Here is a 12,628-nt window from a genome sequence, read left to right on the forward strand (position 1 = left end):
GCCTAAGCTGTTAAGTAAACAGCTTGATGGGGTAAGGGCAAGGCAGAATAACAACAGTGACAGAGAGTCACCCTGAAATATTGCCCTTTGAATTTTTATCCCTGGGATAATAATTTGTCCTTTATCATGGCTCAATTGTAAGGTGATCTGCCACTGTTTCATGGTCACTGTAATGTAGTCGATCAGTGTAGAGTGTATCTTATACATGTTTAAGCACTCTTTTATCCATGAATGTGGGACACTATCAAATGCTTTTTTGTAGTCAATCCATGCCATACTTAAATTCTTCCCCTTTGTACAGTTCTCCACTATGACTTTGTTTAACAACAACCTATCCTTTGTTCTATATGACTTTCTTTTATTGGCCTTCTGTTCTATTGCCATAATTGAGTTTTCTTCTAAATCAGTTCCTGTTGTGACACTAACAGCCCAGCTATCTGGAATTTTGTAAAGAATCATATGTTATTTGTGAACATTAATATGAATCATATGCTTATCTTACAAATGTAAGAGAACTAAATGTTATGTGTATATTAAACTACTGGTGCAGAAATGTGTGCTAAACAAGGTTTATACAGTACTAAGCTTCCAGGATGTGTCCACAGTCTACCCTACTGGAAAAGAACAGAAATGTATATAAACTATATACCTGTGCAAATGTATGTTTTAATACTAGAAGCTGGAACATACAGAGTTAACTTGCAAATCTTCAAAGAATAAGTTGAATTAAGTGTTTTATGATTGTGTTATCTCTCAGTTTCAGCTTAGCAGTAGACACAATGTCTACAGCTAGAAGTTTTTGTATTGTCCTGAAACAGAAATAATTACTTGGTTTCAAATGTAAAAGTCTTTTACTGTTTTACGACTTCCAAATTCTGCAAACGTCTGAGATATATGTACTTCTCACACAGTGATGTTAAAATTCTGTTATTATCTGGTTAGACTGGGAACTGAAGTCAGGTGACAAAGAGTGATGTCATCCAAGCTAACCCAGCAGTAAAATGGAATCGTGTGACAACAAGATTGCCAAGTTTGCTACAGACTCCACAAATAGGTCCCATCATTGTCATTCCCTAATGCAACTCAAGTGGCTTGAGCTTCTGCAGCTACTATGTCTTCAACAAGCCACAGTAGCACATAAACTTTATTACTACTCTGAGAAAACACTGGCACTCCAGCTACTAATTCAGCCCCACAACTCCTCTAGAGCCCTAAGATCCAGCAGCCAAAACCTCATTCATGTAATCAGACATAAAAATGAAGCAGTAAAATCTCTCTTTGCCTGCACAATAGCCCAAAATTGGAACTCACTTCCAAGCCACATAACTACCACTTCTTCGAGTACCCAATTCAAACACCTCCTGAAATCCCATTATTCAAACAGTTGGCTCTGCTCTTGCTACTCCCCAGGGTAAACAATAACTTTACACAGTTGCAAAGATTCTGCTTCTCTCTGCCTTTTTCCTTACATAGCCCCACTAATATCCTTGCTTTTCATCCAAACTCAGCATCATTACAATAGGATAAAACATATTATCACCTGTTCACTACAATACTAAAATCTGTACCTGATATAGGCTATAATATGTATCTGAGAAAGGTATAAACCCTTATCAGAGAACTTCATATTCTCATCCTGGTCTTAGTTCAATATCTATATTCTTGATGTGTGGTTATCAACATGTGTATATATATCTATCTATATATATATATATATATATATATATATATATATATATATATATGTATATGTATCTATGTCTCTATAAATGCTAATTTATTGTGAATGAGAATATAGATAAAAAATATATATATTTCTTGTTAATTTTCTACTACTTATTACTTCTAACAAATGCATTATATACTGTGGAATTTTCATTTTTGTACTACTCTAAATAATGTAACACCTAAATTTGTTCTTAAAACTTGCTTAGAACTGTATAATTGCTAAGAGTGTAACATGGAGCTTTTCTCCCCGGGCCTCCGCTGAAAATGGACCTGTGTCCAGTCGGACCCTCCTGGTTAACAAATGTAAAATAAATAAAAAATAAAATAAATAATGTTTATTATTAATTTAAGAACTCACTCAGAGAGAGAGAGACCGTGCATTTTGTATCTTGCCTTGAACCTAGAAACATCCACTCAGCACTTCTGCCTGTGTGTTGTCTCTAAGTAAGACTTAGGGTATAGTGTCTCTTAGATATAGATATGAATATAGTAAATATTACTTTAGATGTTTTCTGTACTTATTTGAGACTGCCCTGCAATGTTGTATTAAAATATTTCCTGTGATTTGGAACTCTGAAGTAACTGTGTTGTTTGAGTATTGTCTTGTTATTTTATTATTTATTATTAAATATTTTAAACCTATCTTTGTGGCTGATATTTGTCAGACATATTTAAGCCCTTAGAGTACTTGCATATGTATTTGATGACACTGTACACTCCTAATAGCCTGGTACTTGTTCAAAAATTACCATTTGGATTAATAGTAACATTACACAATAGGATCGGACACGCTATGTAAGGGCCTTATAGTAGCTGATAAGTAAGGGTGGCTTTTAGCAGCCGGTACTACCTTATAATCTGGGCAAAGGGTACATAGCTAATAAACCTGTGACAGCCTTCCCAGGTATGTGTGTGTGTGTTTGTATATAAATCAAATCTCAAAGTGTGTGTGTGTGTGTGTGTGTGTGTGTGTGTGTGTGTGTGTGTGTGTGTGTGTGTGTGTGTGTGTGTGTGTGTGTCAACTACCTGGGCAGGGACACGAAGCACTGGTTGGACATAGAGGGTGCCTGAAGTCTTAGCTCGGCCACTCAGCTGAGATCGTAACCGTATAGCTGTGCCAGTGGGGAGGCTTATTGGGGATCTGGAGAAAGAGGGAGAAACCAGCCCCAGACTGATTATGATCTATGTGTGCTCTTAAGGGAAATTGCACTTTACTGTGTGTGTACTTGTCATCCTCCCATTGTGTACATCCCTCACTGTTGCCAGTGGTGAGGAATGAGGCTCCTTGATTTCTGGGCCAGTGCAGGAGTGTCACATATTAATTGGTTAGCAGTGGTGGGATATCCAAATCACATATTTATTGGTTGGTAGTCAGTTAGCCACATCACATATTAATTGGCTTGTAGTGGTGTGGATATTGAATCCTGTAGTCTGTGTACAATGGTCACTGAAGGTGTTTGTACTCTTAATCAGTCATGCAGTGAACATTCAGAGTTCGTATCACAATTGTTTTATTTTTTTTTTCTTAGCTTAGTTAGTCAGGGAGATCAGGCAAGCATGTCAGCAGAAGAGTATGGCAAGCTGACAAGGAGCCAGTTGGCTGAAATGTGCCAGGCTAAAGGATTGGCGCATGCCAACCTGACTGAAGCAGACATGATTTCAGCTTTAGTCACAGCTGCATCACAGAACAGACTGGCCTTGGAGATGTACAACTCTCAGAAAATGGACAGCTCAACATTTTCACAGAGGATTTAAAATATGTCTGGAGTTAAAGAGACTTGAGCTGGAGGCCAAGTATTTGGAAACAGAAGCAGCAGAGAAAGTGAGACATCTTGAGGCTGAGGAAAATGAGAAACTGTGATGGCTGGAGACTGAGGAGACAGAGAGACAGAGGCAACAAGAAAAGGAAATGCTGACTCTTCGCCAGAGTCATGGAGATAAAGGGGAAGGTAGTAGCTGAACCCCACAAGCAACAAAGGTCAGTAAATTTCTTCTACAATTTACAGAGTGGGATAATTTTGATAGTTTCATTCATATGTTTGAGAGGGTATGTAAACAGTATAATGTTGACCAAGGACTCCCTTACTCCATGGTAAAGCTATAACTGTTATTTCTAAACTGTCTGATACTGATTGTTTAAATTATAATATTGTAAAACCTGTTTGCTAGAATGTTTTAAGTTAACACCTGTAGCTTATAGGAAAAATTTTCATGAGTATAGACACAAGGCAGATGAAAGTGTGTGTGAATATATTGCTGAACTAAGCACTTATTTTCTTAGGTGGGTGAGTGGATGTCAGGTCACCACTTTTGAAGGGTGGGCAGAACTTTTTGTGAGGGAACAAGCCCTTAGCACTTTGCCTGAGGTCATTATTTATTATTTATTTATTTACATTTGTTGACCGGGAGTGTCCGGCTGGACATAGGTCCATTTTCAGTGGAGGCCCAGGGAGAAAAGCTTCACAGTTAAAATAAACAGACAGTAGTTACATTGGATTACATAGCGAATAACAATTTAACAATGCAATTACTTACAACATATTTACAGATGAAGAACATAGTACCTCATTAGACAACTAGAATCTTTATCTGTGAAGTACATAACAGACATTAACAAATGTTACAATAAGAAGTTCCTGCTGTATAATAAGTACTAGGCTTATGAGCATCTGTGCTTGTTATAATCAAGGTAGTTAGTGGAGTGGAAAGAAAGGTAGTGGTTGGATGGGGTGGGTGATATTAGAGTGGGAGTTGCAAGGGCATAGCCAGCATGTTTTTAGGTGAGCTTTTAGTAAAGTTTTGAAGTGGGTGCATGATGGTATGGAGGTAATTGTGGGTGGGAGGGAGTTCCATAATTTGGCTATGGTGCAAGAGAATAGTGCTTCACCAGCAGAGTTATTGGCTTTAGTGATCTGCAAGTGATTTTTGTTGCTGGATCTTAGTGGTATGGTGGTGCGATAGGGTTGGAGTAGATTCTGGAGGAATGGGACACTTAGTGGATGGTTTACTAGTTTGTGGGCGAGTGAGACTTGATACCATTGAAGGAGGTGAGGGAGTTCAAGCCAGCCAAGTTCAGCAAGTGAGAGACAGTGGTGACTATGGTAGGATGCCCCTGTGGCGAATTTGGCGATTTTGTTGTAGCAGGTCTCTAGCTCATTTAGATCGCATTGCCTTAGGTTGGTATATATTGGAGAGGCATAAAGTAGAGTGGAGGTAAGGTGGGAATTTGCTATTGAAATCTTGCTGCTTTGGTGAGAAGTTGCTTATTTCTGTATAACGCTCCTAGTTTTTTGTGGAATTTTTTTATAGTCATGGATATGTGAATGTAAATTTTTTGTTTATTGTCTATTTCCACTCCTAGAAATTTGGTGTGTTCAGCTGGGTATATAGTGGTGTTGTCTTTTGCTGTGATGTTAAAGTGAGAGTTATTTTGAGTATGTTTGGTGGGTTGGAAGATGAGTAGTTTAGCTTTGTTTGGGTTGAGTATTAATTGGGCATCGGATAACCAAGTTTCAACAGAGGAAAAGGCTTCCTGTGTGACTTTTTGCAGTTTGGGTAGGGACTGGGCTGAGCAGATGATGGTTGAGTCATCTGCGTATTGTATGAGTGTGCCATGTTTGGTGGCTAAGGCTAGATTATTGGTGAAAACAGAGAAGAGTAGGGGTCCAAGGATGGATCCTTGGGGAACCCCTATGGAGACAGGTAGTTGGGGAGATATGTCATTCTGCCATACAACAGATTGTTGGCAGTCAGACAGGTAACTCTGAAACCAGTTGGTGACTGATTGAGAGAAGGATAGGTTATTGAGGACAGAGATAAGTTGTTTGTGTGGGACCATGTCAAATGCTTTAGATAGGTCTAGGAAAGTAGCAGAGGAGAGATAGCCATTGTTTTTATGCTGAAGGATAGTGTTAGTAAAGGAGAGTAAGGCAGTGGTGGTGCTATGGTTTGGTCGGAAACCATGCTGAGTATTGGAAAGGAGGTTGTTAGTAATGACATGAGAATCTGATTAGCTGATAGACAATGCAATACAGCAGATGAGTTGCAGAATAAGGGAGACCTATACCTAGTAAGCAGGGCATCACTGCACAGGAAAGGGAAACCCAATGCTGCTCATGGGTCTAAGGGAACCCATGATGGGCAGCCCAGACTGCCTCAACAGAGTCCACCAGTAACAGGGGAAGCCACTAGTCCAGGTACATGTCTAGGACCAAGAGTTAAATGTTTCAAAATGCAACCAGTGGGGCATTGTAGCATATAGATGTTCATGGAGGCAAGGTGGGCATAAGGGGGGGAGAGCCAATAAGTGAGAATGACAAAATGCCAACAGTAGGTTGTTTCGAGACAACAACGGTACAAAACTACCACAAGAGGTTATATCCCATCTTAATGAATGGGAAAGAGGCCATTGCTAAGAGAGACACAGCCTCTGACCTAACAATTGTGAAGCCTGCAATGGCTACAGAGGAGCACTACTTGCTTGGACAGTCTACTCCACTCAGAGCTTTAGCGGGGAACCCATTCCAAATACCTTTGGCTAGGGTTCACCTTGACTGGGAGGGTGGAAAAGGAAGCCAGAAAGTAGGTGTGTTTGAAGATATCCCTGCAGACGCCCTGATAGGGAATGATTTTTATAATTTAGTACCATGTGTTCATGCAGTTACACTCAGTCAGGCTTAGAGACAAGCATATGGGTCTGGTAACCTGGGGGAAACCCAGACAGACCGCACACTTGCAGCCAGGATTGGTGAGGTAGTTACTTCAGGGAGGGAGCTACTCTTTAACAGTGAGACTGAAGGTGAGCCACACCTGCTTGTCAGTACTGGTGTTCCCTTGGACAGAGTGACTGTAAGGGCAGGGGTGAGTAGTAGTAGTACCCAGGCTGACAGTGAGGTACTGCTGTCAGAGAATACCAGACTTCCTGTGGAAGGGGAGCTGGGAAGGATTACAAAGAGAGTGTTGAGACAGGCTCAGCTCTCAAACCCTACATTACAAGGCTTTAGGGAGATAGCTAGTGAGGCACCTGATTCTCAAGGGAAGGTAGAATCTGTATGCTGAGACAAAGTGTTACGGTATAGAGAGTGGACTCCTGAGGGAGGGATAGAGGGTGAGAGGATATAGCAGTTGGTAGTGCCCAGAGCCTGCAATCTGGCACTTCTAGCCATAGCCCATGATATTCCCTTTGCAGGTCATATGAGCATAAAATGTACAAAGAGATGTATTACGCAGAACGTTTATTGGCCTGGGAATTCTAGAGATGTAAGAGGGTACTGCAGGACCTGTGAGCAGTGTCAAAAGGTAGGCAAGGCAGAAGACAAGGTGAAAGCTCCTTTGATGCCTTTGACTGTGATTGAGGAGCCATTTCAGAGGATACCTATGGATATTGTGGGGCCTCTGAGTACCCCAAGTGCCACAGGGAAAAAGTATATCCTTCGTGATAGTAGATTATGCTACCAGATACCTTGAGGCAATGGATCTGTCCTCCATTGAGGCAGAAAAGGTGGCAAATGCTTTGTTAGAAATTTTCAGCAGGGTAGGTTTTCCAAAAGAAATACTGACTGACAGAGGTGCCAATTTCATGTCAAACCTGCTGGCTTGTCTGTTGAAGCACTGTGGGGGTGAAGCACCTAAAGACCACCCCCTACCAACCTCAGACTAATGGTCTTGTTGAGAGGTTAAACTCTCCACTCAAGACGATGCTACAGGCATTTGCAGACCAGTTTAAGAGGGAGTGGGACAAATATTTGCCCCATCGTTGTTTGCTTACAGAGAGATTCCCCATTAATCCACAGGTTTTTCACTCTGTAAGTTACTGTATGGGCATAGGGTGAAGGGACCTCTAGATTTGATTCAAGATGAGTGGGAGGTGAGTGTGAATCCCACAAGGAGTCGGTTGTGACATATGTCCTAAACCTCAGGACAAGGCTCAGAGAACTCATGGGCTTGGCCCAGGAGAATCTGGAAGAAGCCCAACAGCAGAAAAAGTTCTGGCATGACAGGAATGTTCGAGCTAGAGAACATGCTGTAGGGCAGCAAGTAATGGTTCTCATTTCTGTCAGACACAACAAGCTGCAGGCAGCCTGGGAGGGATTTTACAAGGTAGTAAGGAAGGTCAGTGATGTTAACTACATGGTAGAACTGCTAGGCAGGAGGCCGAGACACAGATTGTATCATGTTAACATGATGAAACCTTACAGTGATAGGGAGGCCCTTGTACTGAGTATTTCCAGTGGATGGCAGGAGGAGTCTGAGGGGGATCTGGTGACTGATCTCCTCAGTGAGGCTTGGACTGACACCTCAGTGGAAGGAGTAGCAATGTCCCAGCAGCTATCCCTAACCTAGGTTCACGACATCCAAGCAGTATTACAGGAGTTTGGAGGCATGTTCAGTGGGAAACAAGGGTGCACCCACCTGGTGCAGCACCATGTGGATACAGAACCCCAAAGACCTATTAAACAGGCCCCTTATAGGGTGCCTGAAAGAGTCAAACAGACCCTGAGGGAGGAGATACAGGAAATGTTGGAACTAGGGGTGATTCTGGAGTCCAGGAGTCCCATAGGCCTCCCAGTGGTGCTTGTACAGAAGAAGGCTGGCAGCACCAGGTACTGTATGGACTACAGGAAATTAAACAGTCACACAGAGTCAAATGCTTACTTCATGCCTAGGACAGATGAAGTCTTGAGCAGCTGGGTGGGGTTAAGTATCTTACCACTATTGATCTTACCAAGGGTTACTGGCAGGCACCCTTGACTCCCAATGCTAGACAGAGGTCAGCCTTTGTGACTCCTTTTGGCTTGTATGAGTTCAGGAAGATGCCCTTTGAGATGAAAAATGCCCAGGCAACTTTCCAGAGGCTGGTAGATCATATCCTAGCAGGAGCATGAGATTTTTCTCTTGCTTAACTAGATGATATTGCCATCCACAGCCATTCCTGACAAGAGTACGTTCAGCATGTCAGGGAGGTGCTGGGCAGACTACAGAGGGAAGGGTTGACCATTAAGCCCAGCAAATGTCAGATGGCTATAGCAGAGGTCTTCTACCTGGGACATAGAGTTGGGAGTGCTAAGATCAGGCCAGAAACTGCCAAAGTGGAAGGCATTCAGGCGTGGCCTGCACCTGTTACCAAAAAGCAGGTGAGGGTATTCTCAGGGACAGCAGGGTACTACAGAAAGCTTGTCCCCAATTATAGTACGATGGCTGCTCCCCTCACAGACCTGACAAGGAAAAACAGGCCAGATAAGGTATTGTGGACCCCAGCATGTGAGCAGGCATTCCAGAAGCTTAAAGGAGCTTTTGGAGGATCCTCTGTGTTAGCCAGTCCAGATTACAGAAAATAATTAGTTGTGCAGGTGGATGCTTCAAACCATGGGGTGGGGCTGCACTTAGCCAGGTTTCCTCAGAGGGAGAAAACCACCCAGTGGTTTATCTCAGTCATATGCTCCAACCCAGTGAGGAATGCTATGCAGCTGTAGAAAAGGAATGTCTATCCATAGTGTGGGCACTGCAAAAACTTCAGCCTTATCTGTATGGAAAGAAATTCACTGTAGTTACAGACCTCAATCTCCTAACATGACTACATAGCCAGCCAGGAAAATGCAAAGTTACTAAGGTGGAGCTTAGGGGTGCAAGCATATGATATGACAGTGCAGCACTGCAGTGGGGTTTAGCAATGCCAAAGCAGATGGGCTCTCAAGACAGGGAATGGGGTAAGGTATTCCCAGATAGGCTCAACCCTCTCAAGCAACATTTCTCAAGACTCACTTGAAAAACTAACTTGAGTTTCAGGGGGGGAAATAATTAATAAGTGATGCCCCTGCACTGGCCCAGTAATCAAGGAGCCTCAATCTTCACCACTGGCAACAGTGAGGGATGTACGCAATGGGAGGATGACAAGTACACACACAGTAAAGTGCAATTTCCCTTAAGAGCACACAGAGATCACAGTCAGTCTGGGGCTGGTTTCTCCCTCTTTCTCCAGATCCCCAATAACACTCCCCACTGGCACAGCTATAGGGTTAAGATCTCAGCCGAGTGGCCAAGCTAAGACCTCCAGCACCCTCTCTGTCCAACCAGTGTTTCGTGTCCCTGCCCAAATAGTTGACACACACACACACACACACACACACACACACACACACACACACACACACACACTTTGAGATTTGATTTATATACAAACACACACACAAACCTGGGGAAGGCTGTCATAGATTTTCTAGCTATGCCCTCTTCTTCCCAGACTATATGGTAGTACCAGCTGCCACCAGCCACCCTTACTTATGAGCTACTATAAGGCCCTTACAAAGGGTGTCCGATCCTACTGTGTAATGTTACTATTAATCCAAATGGTAGTTTTTGATCAAGAGGCAGGCTATTAAAAGTGGCCTGTACAGTGTCAGCAAATGCATATGCAAGTACTCTCAGAGCTTAAATATGTCTCACAAAAATCAGCCACAAAGATAGGTTTAAATATATTTAATAATAATTAATAAAAGAACAAGGCAATACTCAAACAACACAGTTACTTCAGATTTCCAAAGCACAGGAAATATTTTAAAACAACATTACAGGACAATTTCAAATAAATACAGAAACATCTAAACTAATCTTTACTATATTCCTATCTATATCTAAGAGATACTATGCCCTAAGTCTTATTTACAGACAACACATAGGCAGAAGTGCTGATTGGATGTTTCTAGGTCCAAGACAAGATACAAAATGCACTGTCTCTCTCTCAGAGAGTTCTTAAATTAATAATAAACATTACTGCTAGGTTAGCTTGGATGACATCACTCTTTGTCACCTGACTTTAGTCCCCAGGCTAAACAGATACTAACAGAATTTTAACGGCTCTGTGTGAGAAGTATATATTTATCAGAAGTTTGCAGAACTTGGAAGTCGTAAAACAATAAAATACTTTTACATTTGAAACCTAGTAATTATTTCTATTTCAAGACAATACAAAAACATCTAGCTGTAGACATTGTGTCTGCTGCCGAGCTGAAACTGAGAGACAACACAATCGTAAAACACTAATTTCAACTTATTTTCTTGATGTTTTTGCAAGTTAACTCTGTATGTACTAGCTTCTAGTATTAAAACATACATTTGCAGAGGTATATAATTTATATACATTTCTGTTCTTTTCCAGTAGGGTATTCTGTGGGGACATCCTTGAAGCTCAGTATTGTACAAACCCTGCTCAACACACACATCTGCACCAGTAGTTTAATATACACATAACACATAGTTCTCTTAAATTTGTAAGACAAGCATATGAATCATATTAATATTCACAAATGACATATGATTCTTTACAAAATTCCAGATATCTGTGCTTCCAGTGTCACACCCGTGTATAGTTTATACATTGTAGGAAGGCAAGTTATTGGTCTATGCTCTATATTAGTGTTCTGATGAGGTTTGAGTACAGTGCTGTAATATAATCCTCAGATCCGAATATGATGGCATGACTTATGATGTGCACAACATAGGCTTTCAATACCTGTGTGGACACTTGGTGCTCGAAGATCAGATTGCTATGTACATGTGTTACCAGTGCTTGCATCACTGGGTTTCAGGATAATGCTACTGTTGTCAATTCTGTAATTAGCATGCAGCAGGACAAAATAAAGACACGTTTCTGCATTTATTTGTAGACTGTGTCCCTCCCAATCATTTGTCTGTTTTAGCCCCTACTGTAGTATGTTATCATCATAGGTAGACACAATGATTGCAGCCAGTATGCCAGAATCAGCACATGTGGTAAGCCAAAGGCAGTATACTTTAGCCTGAACTGTTGAGAAATACATTTCAAACAGCAAAGGGCCAAGCACAGATCCCTGGGGTATGCTGATGGTGACAGCTCTACTGGTACAGGTTGATTCACCAACTTTCACAGTATGTGTTTTGTCAGTGGTTAGCCATCTAATAACATAAGCTTTAATCACCAGCAGGCAGAGTTTCTCAATGATACCTGTGTGGGGGATTGTGTTCAAACCTGTGGCCACATCAGGATAGCCAGTATGCACTGTCTTACCTTCATCCAGACCTATCATAGAGAATCAATGGGCTGTGACAACATTACAGATCACCCGTCACATGAATCATCACATACAGCTTTCTGGCATGGTTGAATGCACACTTCAACACACTGTCCACACAGACAATGTTCCCGTAGAAGGGTCTACATCAACATGCATACATCTGAGTTGGGGGGACAGTACCCGATGCATGCATGTATGGACACATCCTGACTCTCCTCATCTGTGAGGTAGACCAACATGTCATCATGGATCTTTTCTAAATGGACACTAGTAATATCCCAGCTATGTGCAACAGACCTGTGTTAGTTGTTAATGCTACTTCATGTCTATTACATCTGTTAGATGTCTTCAAAGAGGTCAAGGGTATGCATGATGACAACACTATCATTCTTTTGAAGTTGACAAGTCCAAGGCATTTTGATACAAATCCACTGTCAGATGTGGCCATAAACATCTATATCACCAAGTGGGTAGACCATTGTATCACATAAGTGGCATCTAAATATGTTGAAACGTGTGAAGTTACCTATACCTCAGGTTCAGTGATCAAGATCACACACATCAGCATTGTCTGCTAGACCCTTTCCTGTCCATTATTTAAGTGACAAACATCACAGATGACATACATATCCTGTGTCCAAACAGCTATCTGAAGGACTACAGATTCTGGGTAGTCATTGACTCTGACTGTGATATTAGTATAATACAAAAGGTATTGCCGCCACAGTCATGACAACACCTGCAATGGCATGAAAACATGGGGGGATTTATTACATGAGGAAAACAAACACACAACCCAAATATAATGTAGACATCACATCCTATAATAAGATGAATAGGCATGTGGCCTG

This window comes from Protopterus annectens, chromosome 7.part0 (genome assembly GCF_019279795.1).
Source record: "Protopterus annectens isolate FY-2018-M chromosome 7.part0, PAN1.0, whole genome shotgun sequence".
Taxonomy (NCBI): domain Eukaryota; kingdom Metazoa; phylum Chordata; order Ceratodontiformes; family Protopteridae; genus Protopterus; species Protopterus annectens.